This window comes from Bison bison, unplaced genomic scaffold (assembly GCF_000754665.1).
Source record: "Bison bison bison isolate TAMUID 2011002044 unplaced genomic scaffold, Bison_UMD1.0 scf7180017864032, whole genome shotgun sequence".
Classification (NCBI taxonomy): Eukaryota; Metazoa; Chordata; class Mammalia; order Artiodactyla; family Bovidae; genus Bison; species Bison bison.
In genome coordinates, this window is record NW_011494604.1 from 5,710,565 (window position 1) to 5,732,454 (window position 21,890).

Genomic DNA, 21,890 nt, shown 5'->3' on the forward strand with positions numbered 1-21,890 from the left:
AGGAGTAGACTTTCTGCTGGGAGTGGGGTGAAGGCACCAGGGGAGGCTTCAGGGGAGGAGGCCATTGAGCTGAATGTGGGGGAGAAGTATTTTGTCAGGGAAACAATGAAGAGTAAGGATTCTTGGTAGGTGGGTTTGGAGGACAGCAGAAGGCTAGAAGGCGGGGATGCAGGGTGGACCTGGGCATGGAGGGTGGAGGTGGGAGAAGAGGTCGAAAAGGGCAGTTATGACGCCATGATCGCCCAGGGCAGGATGAGGCCTTGAACCCGTGCTTGAAGTCATACGCATGGATGATACCTGGAGTTTCTTGTGTAATATTTCCTTTCAAGTTTTGCCCTTTCAGTGGGGCCTACCCTGAGGACCCTATGAAAGACTTCAACCCACTCCCTAGCATCCCCAGCCCCTCTATCCTTTCTATAGTTCTCATCACTGAATAACATACTATATACAATTATTTATGAATTTAATATTTTTATTCCTTGACTAGAGTATAAGCTTTGAGAGCAGGGATTTTCTTTTGTTTACTAATGTATCTAAAACTGTGCCTCGTATATCATAAATGCTCAATAAATATTTGCTGAATGAATGGATGTGGAAGCTGGAGACATTCCCCCATCTGTCAGCCCCTTCCCAGAACTTGACATTTCTGATAGCTGGCAGGAGGTGTGATAGTTTTCTAATGTTGCATAACAAATTACTACAAACTCAGGGGTTTAAAACAACACATAAGGGACTTCCCTGGTGGTCCAGGGACTCTAAGCTTCCTCTGCAGGGGGCGCGGGTTCCATCCCTGGTCAGGGAACTAAGATCCCACATGCCACGTGGTGCAGCCAGAAGAATAAGTAACTGGCCAAAAAAAAAAAGAATAAGTAACTGAAACACATGTTTTATCTCAGCTTCTATGGGTCAGGAATCCCAGCAAAGCTTATCTGAGTCTACTACTTAGGGTCTCATAAAACTGTAATCAAGGTGTTAGCTGGTATAACTGAGTCACTTTGCTGTACAGCAGAAATTAACACATTATATATTAACTATTAACATTGTGTATTAACTTCAATTAAAGAAAAGGTGTCAGCTGGGGCTGAATCTCACTGGAGGCTCTGCTGAGGAAGGGTCCATTTCCAAAATTCTCTCGAGTTGTCCGCAGAGCCTAGTTCCTGAGGCTACATGCTCCAGAGCTTCAGTTTCTTGTTGGCTGTTGGCTGGAGGCTATTCTTAGCTCCTAGGGCCCTTCTGCAGTTCCTTGGCATGTGGGATTCCCCAATGTGACCACTTGCTTCTCGAAAGCTAGCAAGGGAGACAGAAATTCCAACAAGACAGGCACTTCAGGGTTATGTAACCTGATAATGTAACTATACACATGTACACATGTAGTCACCTACATCCTGCCACCTTTGCCTTATGGTGGAATCAAGTGAGCCCCAAGTTCTTACCCACACTCAACAGGAGGGGATCACACAAGGGCGTGAACAGCAGAAGGTGGGATCAGAGGGACCATTGTGACAGAAAGTCCACCTCAAGAGGTGACAGCTGGAGGTGATGCCCCTCCTTTGAATGCAGGCAGTCCCTCAGTCTTATGCACACCTCAGCCTCTGCAACGTGTTAGAGTCATTTGCATATGTTAAATATGCATTACATATTTACATATGCTTCTCCCACAAGATTGGGGGACAGAAATCATTCTCTCTTCTCTTTAGAGTCAGTGTATAGCACAGAACCTGGTACATAGGAAGTCATTGTTTGAGATGAATGGGTAGAAGGATGGATGGATGATAGATGGATGATGGATGGATGGATGGATAGATAGTGAATGGATGTATGAGATATGAATGGAAAAAAAGGCAGAAAATAAAGGAAATTATGGTAACAAAACAAGGTGAAGGCAAAGCACCTGGACAGGAGTGTGGCCCTCACCTGACAGTGAGCCACACACTTGAAATAACAAGGTATAAGCACTGAAGAATTGATGCTTTTTAACTGTGGTGTTGGAGAAGACTCTTGAGAGTCCCTTGGACTGCAAGGAGATCCAACCAGTCCATCCTAAAGGAGACCAGTCCTGGGTGTCCACTGGAAGGACTGATGTTGAGGCTGAAACTCCAATACTTTGGCCACCTCATGCCAAGGGTTGACTCATTGGAAAAGACCCTGATGCTGGGAGGGGTTGGGGGCAGGAGGAGAAGGGGACGACAGAGGATGAGATGGCTGGATGGCATCACCAACTTGATGCACATGAGTTTGAGTGAACTCCAGGAGTTGGTGATGGACAGGGAGGCCTGGCGTGCTGCAATTCATGGGGTCGCAAAGAGTTGGACACGACTGAGCGACTGAACTGAACTGAACTGAAGCAGCAGGTATGGATCTGTTCACAGTCCCCAGCCTCATTCCTGGAACTGTCACCTGGATGCTTGCCAGCAGGGCAGACAAGAGACCAGAGGCAAGCAGCCCAGATCTTTCCCAGATCTTCTGTTTTCTCTTCAGTAAATAGGAGTGAAGAAAATCACAAGGGATGTTCAAGTGTTCCACATGCAAAGACACGAGTGAAATCCCACAGGTCTCTGTGACTTTGGCAGGCCTGGAGGTAATTTCCTAAGAAATAAGCTGCAGGAAGAAAGCATTACTTGGTAATCCTCTCCAAGGCTCAAGGGAATACTTTTGATAACAAAAGATTTTCAAAGTGCTTCATGCAATAAACGTTGAGCTTTGACTTGAGACTCCTTGAGCTCCTGCTGCAGTGGTGGAGTGGTGGTGAATCCAGGCCTTGGTGTCCGAGTCCAACATGGAAGCCAGGTCACAGGAACACCTGTGCAAGAGTGGGGTCTTGGGCTGCGGTTCCTCTGTCAGAATTGCCCAGCTACCCCAGGACAGACTCTAATGATGATACTTACATGTTCTCCACGCAGTAATGCCTCATGGGAGGAAAGACGGTGACAATTTCTGGCTGACAGCTATAGGCTGGGTGACCTTGGGTTAGAACTTTACATGTGCCTATATTTTTTCCCCTTTTGCTTGAATATTTATGATTTCTTTTGTTCACTCGACCCATGACAGGTCATTTGCTCTGTCAGGTAAAGGCCATTAATAGCCAAGGTGAGTGAACTGTGACAAGGCCACACCAGAGGCCTATACTATTTATGTCTGTGCTAATCAGGGCCAGACAGGAAGGCTGAGGAACACCACTGTCTTTCGAGGTGACAACTGAGCCTTTGCATCAGTGTATGTTTGTAAAAATCTTTATAGCAGAAATCTGTGAAAGGTTTAGTGCTTAGTTTCCTGGACATTGATGAACCACAGAAACTCCAGATATTCTGACCCAAGAAGAAATGTCAGATTCCAGGATAAAAGGCACTAACATTTTTCCTCTTTTAAAATTTAAAATGAAATTTAGTGCCATCTAGTAAGGAGTGTATATTTTTAGGTATTTTGAGGACATATAGGCAAAGTGATTTCCGAAATAATAGGATACATGGAAAGATGTAGAAGCTGAATCAAGTGGTGCCCTCAAGGGCACTAACTCTTAAAAAGGCATTAGTCAAGGCTATGGTTTTTCCTGTGGTCATGTATGGATGTGACAGTCGGACTGTGAAGAAGGCTGAGCACCGAAGAATTGATGCTTTTGAACTGTGGTGTTGGAGAAGACTGTTGAGAGTCCCTTGGACTGCAAGGAGATCCAACCAGTCCATCCTGAAGGAGATCAGCCCTGGGATTTCTTTGGAAGGAATGATGGTAAAGCTGAAACTCCAGTACTTTGGCCACCTCATGCGAAGAGTTGACTCATTGGAAAAGACTCTGATGCTGGGAGGGATTGGGGGCAGGAGGAGAAGGGGACAGACAGAGGATGAGATGGCTGGATGGCATCACTGACTCGATGGACGTGAGTCTGGGTGAACTCGGGGAGTTGGTTATGGACAGGGAGGCCTGGTGTGCTGCGATTCATGGGGTCGCAAAGAGTTGGACACGACTGAGCAACTGAACTGAACTGAACTGAGCCTGGATTTCTCTTCCTGTTTTCTTTATAACCTATCAACCTACCACCACCAAGCTAAAGGAGTTTACAGCAAATTTGGAAAAGGCAACGAATCACAGTGGGATCTTATTTATCAAAATTGCCCTAAGAGCAAAACAGTAAGCAGAACTTGAAATTTCCCAACACAGTGTTCATCCTTGTTTTGAAAGTAATGTCCTCGTTTAAGAAGAAAGGGGCTTTCATCTGTTTTTCATCACATTGGTTCATTTCTTAGCTTTCTGTCTGAGTTCTTACTCTCTTCTGTAGAATTCCAAACACGAGGAGCATTGTTCCTCTGGATCCAAAACCAGTTCCTTGACCTGAAAATATCATGAGAAACATTAGAAGACCACTAGCTCCCTGCTGGGGTCTCTGTGTCCTGAGTCCACACTTCAGGCCCCAATCTTTAAAAGCTGACTTGGCACATATGGGTAGCTTTTGTATAAAAGCATCACTTAAGTACTGATTCTCCCACTGGGTGCATAGCACGTTGCTTAGCACACTGAGGGGACACCAAAAGATTAAATTCAGGGTGCTTACACTCTGGGGACAGTTGTGAATTATTCCAGGGTCACTGGGAACCCCTGACCAGGGAAATGATTCTCACTGGGGAGCATTTCCAACTCAGGTAATACGTGATGTTCATAGCCAGTCTGAATGGATTCATCCTGGATTCCTTGAAAGTGTCAAAGAAAATGCAGAGCCATCAGCTCACTCATTTCCCCAGAATGGGCTAGTCTATCAGGTTTTCTGTGAAGGAAGAAGTGCATCCTACCGCACACACACACACACGCGCGCGCGCACACACACATGCACACACACGCACACACGCGTGCTCCAGTTGTTGGTCCCAAGCATGTGCTGCATATTCTCTCAGGGTCAGCTTGTGTGCCATCCTTTCCCCTGTTGTTTTCCCCTGTTGTGTGCTGTTGTTTAGTTGCTAAGTTGTGTCCCCTGATTCCTATCTTAATGGAGAGGTTTTTGATGGCACAGCCTGAACTCACTCTCAATAACTCATTCTTAGTAAACCATCTCTGTTGGAGTGAAAGGCTTGCTTTCCATGTATTTCCCCCTTTCAACATCAAATCAAAACGAAAGAAAAAGAAAAAAATAGGACTGTTCTCCCACTGTTCTTCCAGTTAATATTATATGACTGTCTCTTTCCTCCTGAACATGGGTCTCCCAAACCACTAGCTTTCCATCTTTATTTATATTTCTCCTTAAGAGATTTAACTGCAGTGGAGTATTTTTCAAATGGATGAACACTTAATGGGTTTGTATCTTTTTGACTTTCTAATATTTAAATATGCACTTGGATAACTAAGGCCTTCCTCATCTCTCTTACTGGAATAGGTCCTACCCTCCTGTCCTCCTGGCCAACTTTTCTCTGTTTACACAGCCCCACTCATTTTTAAAATCTAATTTTGTTTGTCTATGTGAATTTCTGGTCTGTTCTCCCCTGTTGGGCTGTAAGCTTCATGAGGGAAGGAACACATCTGTCTTCCCTGTGTATCCCCAGCACCTAGCAGAGTGTCTACCGTATAAGACATCCTTAATAAATATTTGTTGAATGGATAAATAAAGTAGAACATTCATAACTGATGTATCACTGAGCTAATTAAATTTAAATAAAATAAATTTAAGGATTTCCCTGGTAGCTCAGTTGGTAAAGAATCTGCCTGCAGTGCAGGAGACCTGGGTTCAATCCCTGGGTCAGGAAGATCCCCTGGAGAAGGAAATGGCAACCCACTCCAGTATTCTTGCCTGGAGAATTCTATGGCCAGAGGAGCCAGGCGGGCTACAGTCTATGAGATCGCAAGAGTCGGACATAACTTAGTGACTAAACCACCACCAACAAACATAAATAAATTTCCTTAGTTAATTAAAGGGGAAATACTGCAGATGGTGACTGCAGCCATGAAATTAAAAGACGCTTGCTCCTTGGAAGGAAAGTTATGACCGACCTAGATAGCATATTCAAAAGCAGAGACATTACTTTGCCAAAAAAGGTTCGTTTAGTCAAGGCTATGGTTTTTCCTGTGGTCATGTATGGATGTGAGAGTTGGACTGTGAAGAAGGCTGAGCGCCGAAGAATTGATGCTTTTGAACTGTGGTGTTGGAGAAGACTCTTAAGAGTCCCTTGGACTGCAAGGAGATCCAACCAGTCCATTCTAAGGAGATCAGCCCTGGGATTTCTTTGGAAGGAATGATGCTAAAGCTGAAACTCCAGTACTTTGGCCACCTCATGCGAAGAGTTGACTCATTGGAAAAGACTCTGATGCTGGGAGGGATTGGGGGCAGGAGGAGAAGGGGACGACAGAGGATGAGATGGCTGGATGGCATCACTGACTCGATGGACATGAGTCTGAGTGAACTCCGGGAGTTGGTGATGGACAGGGAGGCCTGGCGTGCTGTGATTCATGGGGTCGCAAAGAGTTGGACACGACTGAGCGACTGATCTGATCTGATCTGATGGGGTAAAGGAGAGTGGATAGCATGCAATGCCAGATATGTCAGAATCAGGTTTTTTGGAGACTGGAGTAGAGTGCACCAGAGGTAACAGAGCTGACGAGTCAGACAAAGGTGTCCGTTATCATGAGGGCAAATGCCCACCACTGTCCAGGAGTCAGGGAGGCCAAGGGAGGACTTAGGGGAAGGGAGGGCAGATATGGGCCTGGTCAGTGCTTCATGCCAATGAGATGGGCCAGCAGATAAACAACTAGACAAAATGACTGCTGCTTCACCCCCAGCCTGCAAATTTCACATAAGAATCCCTCTTGTGATCCACCCGATCCAAAAACATGTAGGAAGGGCAAGTGTGATGTAGTCTAGCCAAGTGAGCACATAAAAAGCTTCTATAACAGGCACTCATGATTGTTGAATGAATTAATGAAAGAGCTGGCATGCAGCAAGAGGCCTTTGGCATCTGGCCTCACCAGAATGATCACTCCATGAGGGATGGGATTTTTGTTGATTTCATTCATCACTGTATTCCCGACACCTTAGAATGATGCCTGGCCCGTGTGGGTGCTTAAGAAAATTTTGTGGAATGAATATTGAATGGTTCTGGTCCAAAGTCAAAGGGACTTGTGTGGAGTCATTAGAAGACACAACTGGATGAAAATTTTTCTTTGATACAGAGTGTGGGAAATGAATGAGGAGCCATTTTATACATTTAGCATAAATAAGCATGAAGTGAAACGAAGGGGAAACCATATTCCTTCTCTTACAACGTCTCTCAAGGGAGCAAAATATAAAATCACCGTAGTGACAATGGAGCGTGTCATTGTAGTGACGGTGGAGCATATAATTATATATCAATTATACAGAAACTTGTCTACTGAGAGCCAAGAATCCTGGCTAAGGGGGAAGAGAGGGGAAAGGAAGGGTGGGTTAGAAGCATTTGATTTGTGGCCTTCCTCCAGGTCCACGTGGGAAGGTACAAAGCAGAGTAAATCCTAGAAGGGGCCTTGACCTGCTGTGAAACCTGACAGGCCACGGATGCCACAGGGCCAGAGCCTTTCAGTTACAACCAGACGGTACCCTGAGGCAGACTCCTGGAACTTAGTCCTGGAAGAGTTCAAGGTTTAGCTCAAATCTTCCACTTCTCTGTTGGAAGGTGTCTGTTGGAAGTTCTTACATGAACTCTGACGCACTTGGAGTCTCTCTTTCACCTTTTTGTCTCCCTACCTCTCAGTTTTTGTTTTGATCTCAATTTTATTTCAAAAGATATTTGCTTCTCTATCACGCTTCTATAATTCTTTACAGTATATTAGAAATGCCAAATAGTAACCATGGTTCTCTCTGGCTGGTGGAATTGCTGGCTTTCATATACTTTTTTGTTTGTGCTTTCTTGTGTTTTCCACTTTTTTGAAACATGAATTACCCCTAAAATCACACACAAAAAAACAGTACAAAAGTACTTTTCAATATAATAAGTAAGGGTGGCTAGAGCAATGAAACGGAGATATATTGTTTGTATGTTTTTAAAATAAATATTGCCAGCAGCATCTTATATCTCAGCATGAACAACTTGTAGATGCTACTTCTAAGCTACAATGTCATTGGTGACTGAGACACCTGTGATGTATGAACAATTTGGTTCTTGTACTTGGTGCATGGATGTATGCTAAGTTGCTTCAGTCATGTCCAACTATTTGTGACCCTATAGCCTGTATCCTGCCAGGCTCCTCTGTCCATGGGATTCTCCAGGCAAGAATACTGGAGTGGGTTGATCTCCAGGGGATCTTCCTGACACAGGGATTGAACCCATGTCTCTTATGTCTCCTACATTGGCAAGCGGGTTCTTTACCACCACCACCACCAGGGAAGATCATTTGGTACTGAATTTCTTCTAGATGTAGCACCTGGGGAAGTTTATTATCAGTTAAATGTTGTTGGTTTTCAACTTGGTTTAGACTTTCTTTGATCTTTATCAGTTCAGTTCAGTCTCTCAGTCACATCCGACTCTTTGCGACCCATGGACATGCCAGTCTTCCATGTCCATCACCAACTCCCAGAGCTTGCTCAAATTCATGTCCATCCAGTCAGTAATGCCATTTAACCATCTCACCTTCTGTCATCTCCTTCTCCTCCTGCCTTCAGTCTTTCCCAGAATTAGGGTCTTTTTGAATGAGTCAGCCCTTCGAATCAGGTGGCCAAAATATTGGAGCTTCAGCTTCAGCATCAGTCCTTCCATTGAATATTCAGGATTGATTTCCTTTAGTACTGACTGGTTTGATCTTCTTGTAGTCCAAGGGACTCTCAAAAGTCTTCTGCATCATCACAGCTCAAAAGCATCAATTCTTTGGCACTCAGCTTTCTTTATGGTTCAATTCTCACATCCATACATCACTACTGGAAAAATCATAGCTTTGATTAGATGGACCTTTGTCACAAAAGTAATGTCTCTGCTTTACAATATTCTGTCTAGGTTGGTTATAGCTTTTCTTCCAAGGAGCAAGTGTCTTTTAATTTCATGGCTGCAGTCACCATCTGCAGTGATTTTGGAACCCCCCAAAATAAAATCTCTCACTGTTTCCATTGTTTCTCCATCTATTTGCCATGAAGTGATGGGACTGGATGCCATGATCTTCGTTTTTGAGAGGCTCTTCAGTTCCTCTTTGCTTTCTGCCATAGGGGTAGTATCATCTGCATATCTGAAGTTATTGATATTTCTCCTGGCAATCTTGATTCCAGCTTGTGCTTCATCCAGCCCAGCGTTTCTCATGATGTACTCTGCATATAAGTTAAATAAGCAGGGTCACAATATACAGCTCTCAGCCACATATAGTCACATAGATATATAATTTATATATCAGTGAGAAACCCTCATTCTCAAATAATCAGTTCTTCAGTTTAGTGTAAGAATCTACCAGACCATTTGAGTCCTGCAAATAAACTAACCTGTGGAATTCTGGAATGTTCCCATTCTCGGTCAGTCACTTTGTACTGGAGAGACAGACCTTTATATTTACCAAGTGTCCACTAGATTGAGTGTGAAACAAATTCATAGGGGTAAGAGCGTGAAAACAGCACACAGAGGAAATTTTTCTGGTGTCAAAACAAACTCTGTGAGGACAAAATGTACTTGGAGTTTGACTCTATCTCTTCTGTCTCACGGTGGGTTATTGCAGTTCATCAGGAAAATAGTTTGGAGTTTGCAAAACCACAAGTCTGTGCTGCTTGGCTTTCTCACAGCTCCTTGGTGACTGTAAGATAGGTTTATAACTACACTCTGGATTGCACAACTATTATTATCCCCATCAGGGAAACAGTGCAGAAAAATAGAACCTGTGTTTGCGTTGTCTATTTCATGTAAACAATTGCATTTTAAGAAAACAGCATATGCTATTTACCCATGACTAAGTCCTCTCCTGATACTGAGGATCTGCAGCACATGGTTTCAAGATGGAGGCATCTTCCCCACCTGTATGCTCCACACCCCCTCCTTTCTCACTTCATAGCCTGTCCCTTTGGCTCTCTACTCCCATGATGGGTGCATACATAGGAAAGAAAAGGGGAGCCAGTGAGTCTTGGTGCTTCTGAGGAGGCCCATGGAAGGTGAAGTGCAGCCAGTGGACTTAAAGATGTGACCAGAGTTATGTAGGGATCTAAGGATTTTCATGGTTCCTAAGTTAATGTGGGAGAAGGAAATGGCAACCCCCTCCAGTACTCTTGCCTGGAAAATTCCATGGATGGAGGAGCCTGGTAGGCTACAGTCCATGGGGTCGCAGAGTCAGACACGACTGAGTGACTTCACTTTCTTTCTTTCTATAGTTCCTTTTGGAGAAGGAAATGGCAACCCACTCCAGTGTTCTTGCCTGGAGAATCCCATGGACAGAGCGACCTGGTAGGCTGCAGTCTATGGGGTTGCAAAGAGTCGGCCACAACTAAGCAACTAACACACACACACACACACACACACACACACACAAGCTAATGTGACCTTTCCCTCACTTTCCTTTCTTACTCCCCCAACTTATCTGGGGTCCTATCTTCGTCCCACATCACAGTCATAGAATGTTAAAGTGGCAAGAAAGGATGAACTTGATCTGGGCAGAGGAAGTTCCTTGCCAAGGTCAGCTACAAACTGATGACAAAGCTTGGCCTAGAACCTTCCAGTCTTGATTCACAGACCTGTGCTTTTTCCAGAAGCCCTAATGGGAAAAGGATTCTTTAACTGAGCTGTAAAGGAGATTCTCACAGATTCTTTTATTTTTCTTTACTTGACTGTGTCAGCTCTTAGTTGCAGCATGCAGAATCTTTCATTGCATGGGCCCCAAAGCATTTGAACTCAGTAGTTGTGGGTGTGCAGGCTTACTTGCCCCAAGCATGAGGGATTTAGTTCCCCTAGCAGGGATTGAACCCATGTTCCTTGGGTTGGAGGGTGGATTCTTAACCACTGGACCACCAGGGAAGTCCGTCTCACAGATTCTTGACTGTAAATAATAATGGCCTGTCTAGATACCAAAAGTGAAATAAGATAAAATGGGATAAACCTTAGTTGGCTATAACATCGTTGAGAGGAGACTATGAATTCCCTCATCCCTGAGACTCTCAGGGATCTGAGTAGGGTCTAGTATCACCAAGAATAAGTTCAGTCACATGAATCCTTCTTCCTTCTGCTGTCCACCCAGTAACCATTCACAGCATGACTCATCTGTAACATGTTTAGCTATACTGCTGCTACTGCTAAGTCGCTTCAGTCGTGTCTGACTCTGTGCGACCCCATAGACAGCAGCCCACCAGGTTCCCCCCGTCCCTGGGATTCTCCAGGCAAGAACACAGGAGTGGGTTGCCATTTCCTTCTCCAATGCATGAAAGTGAAAAGTGAAAGTGAAGTCGCTCAGTCGTGTCTGACTCTTAGCGACCCCATGGACTGCAGCCCACCAGGCTCCTCCATCCATGGGATTTTCCAAGCAAGAGTACTGGAGTGGGGTGCCATTGCCTTCTGCGTGTTTAGCTATGGGTCTTTGTAAAATTCTAGATGCTCAGGAAAGGAAGAGGCCTTAAAGAGCATACAGAATAACCACATGTTTGGGTGTATAGGAAATCACAAACGTTAGAAGGAGCTGCAGGTCTAAAGGCAGCCTCCTATGCCTATGTCCACAGATCCCTGTGGGACTTGAAGATCTGGCAGTTTTCTGGTTAGTTAATCTGAACAGGTAGCTGTTAAGCCATGTATTTCAAGGCAGAATGTTCACTATGCCACTTGCATTATTCTATTTGGCAGTCTACATTGCAGGACTCTTATATAGTTGAGCTAGGAATCCCCCCTGCCCACTTATCCAGTTTTCTAATCTGAAGTCCTGTGGGGATCCCTCGGCTCTGCAGGATGTCCTAATGTAGCCATTTATCCCCTGAGCTATTTCCTTGGCCTATGCTGTCCCTGGACCAGAGATGTACTTCCTCCCAACCCTGCACAGATGCTGTGGGAGGCCTGGTACAGCGACCTGGGCTGGGCTGACCCCGCCACCCCATCTGCTCACAGGAACAGTGCTTCCTTTGTACCATTGTTTGCTTTTTTGTTTTTTGGTGGTTGTTTTTTTCTTTTTTTTAACTTTCTCCTTCTCCCCAGTTTCAAATCCAGTCCCTCAGGGCTTCAGTTGAAGCCCTCCCTGCCCAAGCATATCCCCACACCACGACTTGTAATTATTCCCTAAGCAGGTCATGGATATCTTTTCAGATAACCCTCCTGAAGTGGGAAGGTCCTGAGAAATCCAGTCAGATGGAGGCACCAGCTCCTGGAAAATTGCACAGCTCTGAGTCCTGGCTGGTGGGAGAGGAGGGGAAGGGGTAAATTGGGTTGATGCCTAAATCTTCAGGCTGTCTGTTGGGTGCTTTGGAGTGAGTTAGGGTGAATCTCAACGAAGTGAAATTCTCAAGCCGGGATAGTTATTATGATAACAAGAAGGTCATCTCAAGCCAAACTGTAGAGAAAAAAGGCAGAGTGTGTGTGTGTGCATCCCTTAGGCTTGTGAGGTCAGACCCTCCTTCAGGCCAAGCAGACTTTCTTCAGGGGAGCCCCTCTTTGGCCCTTTTAAGAAAATCACTGGCCTCCTGGTCATGATCGAAACCTCCCTATTTGGAGCTCTTTGGTTTACATATTTTTCTTTTAAAAGTTGAGTTTGTTCTCCTAAATTTTTGTTGATCTAACTATATCAAAGCAGACCAGTCCAAAGACACAGGAGTTGCCAGGAAAGCAGACATTGGATCGTTAAAGGCTAAATGTATTTAAGGCATGTTTACTTGAGAGTTCACGACACCAACGATAAGAGGATTTCTGGCTGACAGGTTAGCAGGCTTTTTCCCTAAAGACTAGGGCCCCCAGTAGTCCCAAGTACCCAGAGTGGTTCCTGCAAGGCTGAGCTAGGCACCTGAGATGCTAAGGGTCCCAGCTTTGTCCTTCTCTTGGGTATGGCTGGGGGAGGGGGAAGGTATGAGACCATGGGCAACCCCCAGATGGGCAGAACAGAGTTGCCCAGGGCCCTTCACAGCAGGATGCAGAGTTCCTGAGTCTTTAGGAGTTTGTGTCATTAATGGCCATGTTCAGCTTCTTCTACAAGGGCAACTGATTCAGGTGAGAGAGGCTGAGAAACAAGTGACCAGAGCAATCTACTCAGAGGGGAAAGGAGCCAGAACAGTGAAGTCCCCAATGACAGGGATTTGACCTTCTTCATCTTATCTTCCTGCTGCCTAGCAAAATGAGTAGTCTTTATGAAGTGCTCAGTAAACATTTATTAAATTAATAAATGATTGACTTATGAGAACAGATCAAAGATTTGGGCCTGGGATTGGGAAGACAGAAGGAAGTCAGTCTGAGGGGGATTAGTCAGAAACCTCAAGGGAATCTTGGTGAGTCTCAGAATCTTTGACTCAATAGAGAAGGTCCCTTTGATACAAGACCCACATCCAAATGCAGCTCCCACTAAGGCTGTGACGTATGTCATGAGCTGATGACATGTGAACCTTCTCAGGACAGATTAGATGGCGGCCTGAGGTAAGGCGTTGCCTCTGGGGAAGGAGAGAAAAGACGAAATGGAAATTTAGGAGGCTGGATGGAGGGAATTTGGAGACAAAGAATGTAGGGGTTGAAGACACGTGACTCAAAGGTAAAAGTAATATAGAGGTAGTACCTGTATCACAGGGTTCCTGTTTGCAGTAGGTGCATGTTATTTGAGCACCATTAGTTAGGGCTTCCCAAGTGGTGCTAGTGGTAAAGACCTTTCCTGCCAATGGAGGAAAGGTAAGAGACGTGAGTTCAATTCCTGGGTCAGGAAGATCCCCTGGAGGCGGGCATGGCAACCCACTCGAGTATTCTTGCCTGGACAATGCCATGGACAGAGGGGCCTGGCAGGCTACAGTCCATGGGGTCACACAGAGTTGGACATGATTGAAGTGACTTAGCACAGATGTATGCACGCCCTTAGTTAGGTTCTTAATAAAACAGCTTTCCTCGTCCTCCTCCACCTCCTCCTCGTCCTCATCCTTCTCCATAAACGTAAGACTATCCCACCCGAAAACCTCAAGGTGCCCACCCCAGGGAGGCCCTACCAGTGGTCCGAATCTCATGACTGAAGGTCATGGACACACCCCTGCCTCTACTGGTCCCCACTGAACAGATAGAAATAAAAGTGTCTTCTCTCCAGGGCTGCACCAGAAAACCCTGAAAGCCATTCTCTCACAGTCAGAATGTGTTCTTTGTTTTTCTGAGACAGAACCAACATCTCTGTAAGGCACAAAGAGGGAGCTTGACTCAGAAGCTGAGCAGACGCTGTGGGCTGAGAGATGGCTGGCCAGGGGCAGCTGGGGCTGAGCCCCCGATATTTCAGTCCTTGTCGTTGTGCAAACTACGACAGCGTATGAGAGACCTTTCTAAAACCCGAACTCGTGTATTTCCAAATGTCAGGTCCACATTCAGCCTCAGACCTCTCCAAACATACTCATCCTAAAGCTCTCCCAAAGTGTCTATGAGGCCTCGCAGGGAACTGAGAAGGACTGGACATGTGTCTGGCCACATTTCTGTTTCTTTCCCCACAAGCATTTTCATGCCATCATTTACTCAACAAACATTTACCATGCTCCTACTTTGCGCCAGGCACCATTCTGGAAGCTGGACCTTCAGAGAAATGAAGCCACATCCCTTCCCACATACAGCCTTGTAGGGAAGATGGGCAAACCACAGACCAGAATGCTGGGGGGCGGGTGTTAGAGAGGTGTTTTTAAAGCAGCCCTGGGAGCACAGAGAAGGCCACAGAGCACAGCCAGACTTTCAGATAAAACCTTCTGGAGGACCAGCAAGAGGTGACCAGGTAAAGAGGACAGGGAGGGATTCCAGGTAAGGGAGAAGCAAGCAGGATGGTCAAAGGCAAGGAAAAACATGACTCAGTGGTTCTCACCTCCCTGCACATTGAAATCATCAGCAGAGTTTTTTTTTTTTTTAAGTATAATTGATTTACAATGTTGTGTTAGTTTCTGGTGTATAACAAGGTGATTTAGATATATTCTTTTTCATATTCTTTCCCATATGGTATATTAGAGGATATTGAATATAGTTCTCTGTGCTATATAGTAGGACCTTGTTGCTTGTCTATTTTATATGTAGTAGTACGTATCTGTTAATTTCAGATGGTTCAGCCCCTCTACTTGATGAAGATAGTATGTGAGAGCCTGGAGTTGGGCTCTCTCCCTCTGCCACCTAGGCCCCAGCCCATGTGTGATGCTCCATTACCTCCTGTTCATTGACCTCTTTCACTTGCATTGGGGAATTGCCCTTCACTCCTCCAAACTCATTTGGACTTCGTTAAAAGAAATAATTCTCTCCCAGAAGGCTTCCCTGGTGGCTCAGATGGTAAACAATCTGCCTGCAATGTTGGAGACCCAAGTTGAATCCATGGGTCAGGAAGATCCCATAGAGTAGGAAATGGCACGCCACTCCAGTATTCTTGCCTGGAGAATCCCATGGACAGAGAAGCTGTGGGCTATAGTTCTTGGGGTCACAAAGAGTCAGACACAACTGAGCAACTAACACTTTCACTTTTAGAAGGTATGTGAGTGGACACTCTGTCGAATCAAACAGGGATCCCAGAGATCCTCTGGCAGGTTCCTACCTGCTTTGTGTCATGGACCCACTGACAATTTGGCAAAAATGCCCATAAATGCATAAAACAAAAGAGGATCACAAAAGAATTCAGTGTTATTGAAATAGGATTCTGTCAACCTCCCATGGAGATCCCTGGATGCCATGTTATAAGCACCTGATAGTCAAACCCTGGACTGAAAGCTTGGTAGACTCTCCAAAGTCAGCCAGCTAAGAAATAAGAGAGCTGAGGCAAGAACCCTGTGTTTCTATTCCTGAACCTGTGCTCTGCTCATTAATCTATTTATTATCTTAGAAAATTGAACTCTTACTGTTTCTGCACTTAAAAACTGCTGACTTTTAGTCCCACTGAAAGGCATGGAGGTAGCCCCTCTCGGCCTGTATATATTCTTAAGAACTGACCTCACTTTGTATTGGATTATAAAACTGTACAAAGATTGTTTCCCAGGAAACATCTGGAAAGTCTTAAGGCCACAATAACCTGACTGAGGATTCACCTAGTACACTGGTAACTGGTAGCATATGTCCCAGCTCCTGGAATTTGTTGGATGACTGTGTTGAGGGATGGACTAGCTGGATGGGTTCAATTCCTCTGCTTTCAGGGGGCCTTTATCAAGGAGTCCAGAACACTAGTTACTGAGCCTGGTGCAGAAAACTCAGCCTCCTGCTTGCCTTAAGAAGTCTCAGGAATTAGTAAGCAGTTGGTGAGAATGTTGGAAGGTATTAACCACCCCACCCCCCAACCAATCTCCCAGTGAAACTTTCACCCCTTTCTTTGCTGGGGCAATAGAATATAATGGGTAAAAGTATGGACTTGGAGTCCCACTTTAGGTTTAAATTCTCACTTCATCACTTTATATATTTTTTGAAACTTTTTGTTTGTTTGTTTTGGAGTATAGCCAATTAACAATGTTGTGATGATTTCAGGTAAACAACTTAGGGACTCAGCCATATATATACATCACTTCATCACTTTAGAAAAGTTACATGACCACCTTTTCCCACCTCAGTTTTTTCATCTCTCTAATAGGACTAATTCTGCCTTGCGGAGTGTGTAGAGGTTAGAGCTAATATAAGGACAGCACCATATAAGACCTAGTGTTGCCGTGTTCAATTGTCAGGAGCTATAATTACAATTAGTTCTAGGTTGAACCCCGCACCTTCCCCATTCTGTCTCTTAATGAATGAAGCAGGTATTAAGGCATGTGTCATTAGCAGAATGACTGGGCTCAAAGAAGTGCATTTACCATGATCAGAGCAGACCTATTTAGCTTCTCCAACAGATCTCAGCAAGATAAGTGACTTGATCACAGTCACATGGAGAGAAAGCCCCACATCTTTTTGCCACCAGATCCAAACACCTCCCTACATCTGGTTGCCTCCCCTCTGCCTCCTCTTCTGTTTCTGTGAACCCAGATCCCTTGTTCCTCTCAAAAGTCAGCCTCTTTACTGTCTCTGGATCCCATACCACTTTGCTGCTCAGGATTGCTCTTGCAGTCTCCCTTTCTCTTACGTAGTCAGTAGTCCTCTTTTGTGGAAGCGTCCTCATGGGCATGCTCTGAGAACCTCCCTCAAACTCCATGTCTCCCTTCAGCTAACTCATTTCTCTACTTTCCTTCAACTTCAAAAATGAGTTGCAATTTCCACGTCCCTTCCTTAACACACTCAAAGTGGGTTTCTATTCCCATTATCTGGAGATTGCTGCTGTCAAGGTAATCAGTGAACTCCATCTGATAAATCCAGGGGCCACTTCTTCATTCTTGTCTCTTTTGAACTTTCAGCACACTTGATTATTTTTTCCTTGAAACATTTTCTTCCCTTGGCTCTGTTCTTCCCTCGGCTCAGGACAGGATAGCCCACCATCTTCCTTCACTTCTGTCTCCTTTATTAGCTCCTTCTCCTCTACTCAGTCTCTCTAGGTTAGAGAGTAGCAGGGATCTGTCCTGAGCATCCTTTACTCCCATTTCTGTGTGCTCTCTAGCCCCATCAACTCTGAAGACCATCTATATGCTTATGATTCCAAAATTTCTGCCTCTAGCCATGACTTTTTCCTAAACATGACTTGAGTGTCCAAATGCCTTCTTCACATTCCCACATGGATATCTAACCAGCGACTCAGATATAATTTACCCATGAAGAACTCGAGTTTTCCTCCCACACTTGCTCCTTCCTCAGTTCCTAGTCTTAGTCATTAGCATGAGTGTTCACCCAGTTGTTCAACCTGTAAATCTAGGAGTCAGCCTTGATTCCTTTCTTTCTTCATCATCTTCATCCAGTGGATTGGCAAGTTTTGTCCAATTTATGTCCAAAACATATTCCAGATTCATCTGCTTCTCTCCATTTTCATTAAAGTCACTGATGTCCAAGCCACCATTACCTCAATGACCACACTAGCTTTCCAGCTGATCCACCTGGAACCACTCTACCATCCATTCTTGACAAGGTAGCCGGAATAATCTTGTCACCCTTCTGCAGAAAACCTTCCCGTGGTTTCCCATTGTACTTGAAATAAAGTCCAAATTCCTTAAAGCAAGATGTTACATGGCTTCTGCCTACCTCTTCAAAGTCATTTCAAATCACTTTCCACTCATCTCTCCACTCAAGCAATACTGGTCTTTTTGTCCCATGAAAACCTGAAATCTATTTCCACCTTAGGACTTTTGCACTGGGTGTTCATCCTGGAATATTCTTCCTCAGGATCCTTGAATGACTGTTTCCTTTTTATATTAGTGACTCACACTTCAGCTGAAATGTCAGTACTCAGAGACGCCCTTCCTGACCTCAAAACTGAGGTAGCCCATCCAGTCATTCCCTATGACATCAACCTATTCTCTCATATATGTTTTCCTCTCTGTGTGTCTGACTCTTTTCTGGATGGTAAGTCCCAGAAGAGCTAGGATCTTGTCACCATTACATCTGCAGGACTTAGAACAGTGCCTGAACACAGAAGTGCTTGATATTTGTTGAAAGTGTGAATGAGTGGATAACTGAGTTAGTAACAGAGTGAAGACCAGTACCAGGCCTCCTGCCTTCCAGTTCTGTGGTCCTCTCCCTGTGCCATGTCAAGCTGCAATTTTCACCAGTTTGATTGTTTTCTTGCTGTTCAGCAGATGCTTGGCATCCTTCAATTCACAACTGGTTCCAGCTCCTAGTGATAAAGGAAATAGCCACAAAGGAACAGGAAGGAAAGAGGGCACCTGAATAAATCGGGAGGCATGTGGTCATCCCCACAAATAATGAGAATTAAACATTCAGTCATCCAATAACATTTAGTAAGCACTTATTATGTGCCAGGCATTATGCAATTTACCAGGAACAAAAAGACAAACCTACCCTGAAGGATGTGCTAGTCTCCAGAAGGAGATAGTGGGCCTTGTGGTGATGTCTGCATGGTGTGATGGGCTTGAGAACAAAGTAACACGTGCTGTGGAAACACAAAGCCGAGAATTAGGACCATAACACGGAGTGGGCAAGAATTCAGGAGCACAGCCAGAGAGTGGAATTTTTGAACTGTCTTAAGGAGTGAATACCTGTAATCGACAACTCATAGTTTATGCTTTCACATGAAAAGAACAGTTGTTTTTTCCCTTCATTTTAACTGACAAAAGAAAAATCACATTAGGAAAACATTCAGGATGACTCTGGCAGTTGAAATAACCATTTATTAATAAATAGATAAATTTCCATCAGGGAAATTTTCTTTTTTAAAGATGGGATAGTTCTCTGTTTCTTGCTATGAAAAATCCACCGAAACAATTTCATCTTCCTTGAAGGTCTTATGGTGAAAACACCGAAGCAATTACCTATATGATGAAAGATTACCCAGCTGTAGAACTACTTCCCTATTAAACCACAGGCCATCTCCTTGAAAAAAAAAAATGTGCTGTCAGGTAAAGACAAGGTTTTATAGCAAATGAGAGAATGAAGTAGATCTACGTGAATTGATATCAACAGACATTATTCCACGAAAATAAGAAAGTTTTGGAACACTGGTTATTCTTGATATTATTGTTATTATGTTGGGATTTGTCTATGACTTCCTAGAAGAATAAATGCAAATATAACAATCTCTGAGGTGTGGGATTATGAGACACTTAAACTTTCTGAGGCCTACATTTGGTACTATTTTAATTGTTTACAACAATGTGTGCTATTTTGGAAAAAGTAAAGATCTTTTAGAACACCGGTCTGATTGGTTTTATGATGCTTAAGAACTTGTGCTTGGCTCTATGTTCCAGAAACATATAAAAAGAGGATTTCCCTAAATTATATCACTTGCCAACATTTACAGAAGAAAATAAACTGAGACCCAGAAAGATGATTTGATTTTTCTCATACTGTGACTGCTAGTACCTTCAGCTCCACAGTTCTTGATTTCGTGCTGAGCATTAAAATATATATCAATCTTAACTTACATATTTGGAACTTTAGCAACATTGCTTTGTGGAAAACTGTGCGATTATTTAGTGTAATAGTTATAGACCAGCAGTACTTTGCCCAGAAAACAATTTAACTAGAAGTCTCTTGAATATTACTACTAGTTTCTTCTGCATATCTTAGAATACTCAGTGAGTTTTTTGAATAGATAGGCCGCTTCCATTCAGTTCTTAGTAGTTATTGAGCACTTAAGCTATCTGTGCTGTGCTGTGCTTAGTTGCCCAATTCTTCACGATTCCCTGGATGATAGCCTATCTGGCTCCTCTGTCCATGGGATTCTTAAGGCAAGAATACTGGAGTGGGTTGCCATGCCCTCCTCTAGGGGATCTTCCCAACCCAGGAATCGAACCCAGGTCTCCTGCATTGCAGGCAGATTCTTCACCATCTGAGTTACCAGGGAGTGAGTAGTTTATCCCCTCTCCAAGAGATTTTCCTAAACCAGGAATCAAACTGGGGTCTACTGCACTGCAGGCAGATTTTTACCAGCTGAGCTACCAGGAAGCCCTTAAGATATCTAGCCACTAGCAACGAGGCAAATTCTCTGCACTCGTGGAACTTAGCTCCCACTGAGAAAAACACAATAAGCAGAAGAAAACAAAAATAAAGGATATAATTTCAGGTAAAGATATAGTAAGGATGTGATGAACCAAGTAAAATGATAGTGACAGGAGTGCTATTTTTGAAAGGTCAGGAAGGCCTTTAAAGGAAGTGACATTAGATCAGAGACCTGGAGGGAGGGAGACGGCCACTGAGTTCTGAGTGGAAAGCATTAAGGAGTACAGTCAGAGTCACTGCCCTGAACAGAAAGAATTCCTTCTTTTCCTTAAAAAGTAAATATCTCAAAGAAAGAGCTTTTAAAGTTTGGTACGTTACAGTTTCACTCTTGTGATATGGTGATAATGTTTATAAGGCCTAGTGCTGTAAATTTCTCTCTATTGCTTACAAATTTGAGAATGAATTTTGTTTAGGAATGTAAGTCTGTTATAAAAGTACTGTCTTATCTAAATGCCACCTTCTGCCAAATGTGATATATAGATAGATAGATGCAATGGAATATTACTCAGCCATAAAAAAGCATGAAATAATGCCATTTGTAGCAACATGGATGGACCTAGAGATCATCATAGAAAGTAAGAAAGTCAGAAAGAGAAACAAATACCGTATGATGTCACTTATATGTGGAATCTAAAGTACAACATCAATGAATTTATCTATGAAACAGAAAGGGATTCACAGACATGGAGAACAGACTTGTGTTTGCCACGGAGGAGGAAAGGTGGAAGGAGAGAAGGATTGGGAGTTTGGGATTAGCAGATGCAAATGATTACATATAGGATGAATAAGCAGCAAGGTCCCACTGTACAGCGAGGGAAACTATATTCAACATCCTGTAATAAGCCATAATGGAAAAGAATATGAAAAGGAATATATATGTGTAACTGAGCCACCTTGCTGTACAGCAGAAAGTAATACAACATTGCGAATCAACTATACTTCAATAAAACAATAAAAGAAAACCCTCTGCATATTCACAAAGGCATAGAATCCAATTCCTAAGAAAGAATCTTTCCAAAGCTGGTCATTCCAAAGAGAGAGAAGAAGCCCAACCAAAAGTGCCCCAGGGCTTACAACTGCACTTTCCCCCTCTCCCGCCCCCATTCCCTCTCTCACCCCGAGCAGAACAGACTGCCTAGAATTTGTAGCTGGGAGGGTCATCCAAGGCACAGAGAGAGGAACTGCAGAAGAAGTCTTTGGCGTTCTCAGCTTTTAGCCCTACACACCTATCTCTGGTGGAGATAGAAATGACAATCTGTCCTTCACAGTGGGGAGACTGAAGCTCTGACAAGT

The 21,890-nt window shown here is 44.0% G+C and overlaps 1 long non-coding RNA gene across 3 annotated transcripts; it reads right to left on the minus strand.

The window, feature by feature from the left end:
* Positions 1-3,994: 3,994 nt before the first annotated feature.
* LOC104984569 lies at positions 3,995-21,873 on the minus strand. Of its 3 annotated transcripts, XR_824761.1 has the most exons (4): positions 21,714-21,873; positions 18,939-19,029; positions 18,623-18,753; positions 3,995-4,323 (listed from the first exon to the last, which is right to left on the minus strand). It is a non-coding gene; the product is annotated as an uncharacterized LOC104984569 (long non-coding RNA). The 3 variants fall into 3 exon arrangements; XR_824760.1 differs by lacking the exon at positions 18,623-18,753; XR_824762.1 differs by lacking the exons at positions 3,995-4,323; positions 18,623-18,753 and adding an exon at positions 9,199-9,241.
* Between the last annotated feature and the right edge of the window lie 17 nt (positions 21,874-21,890).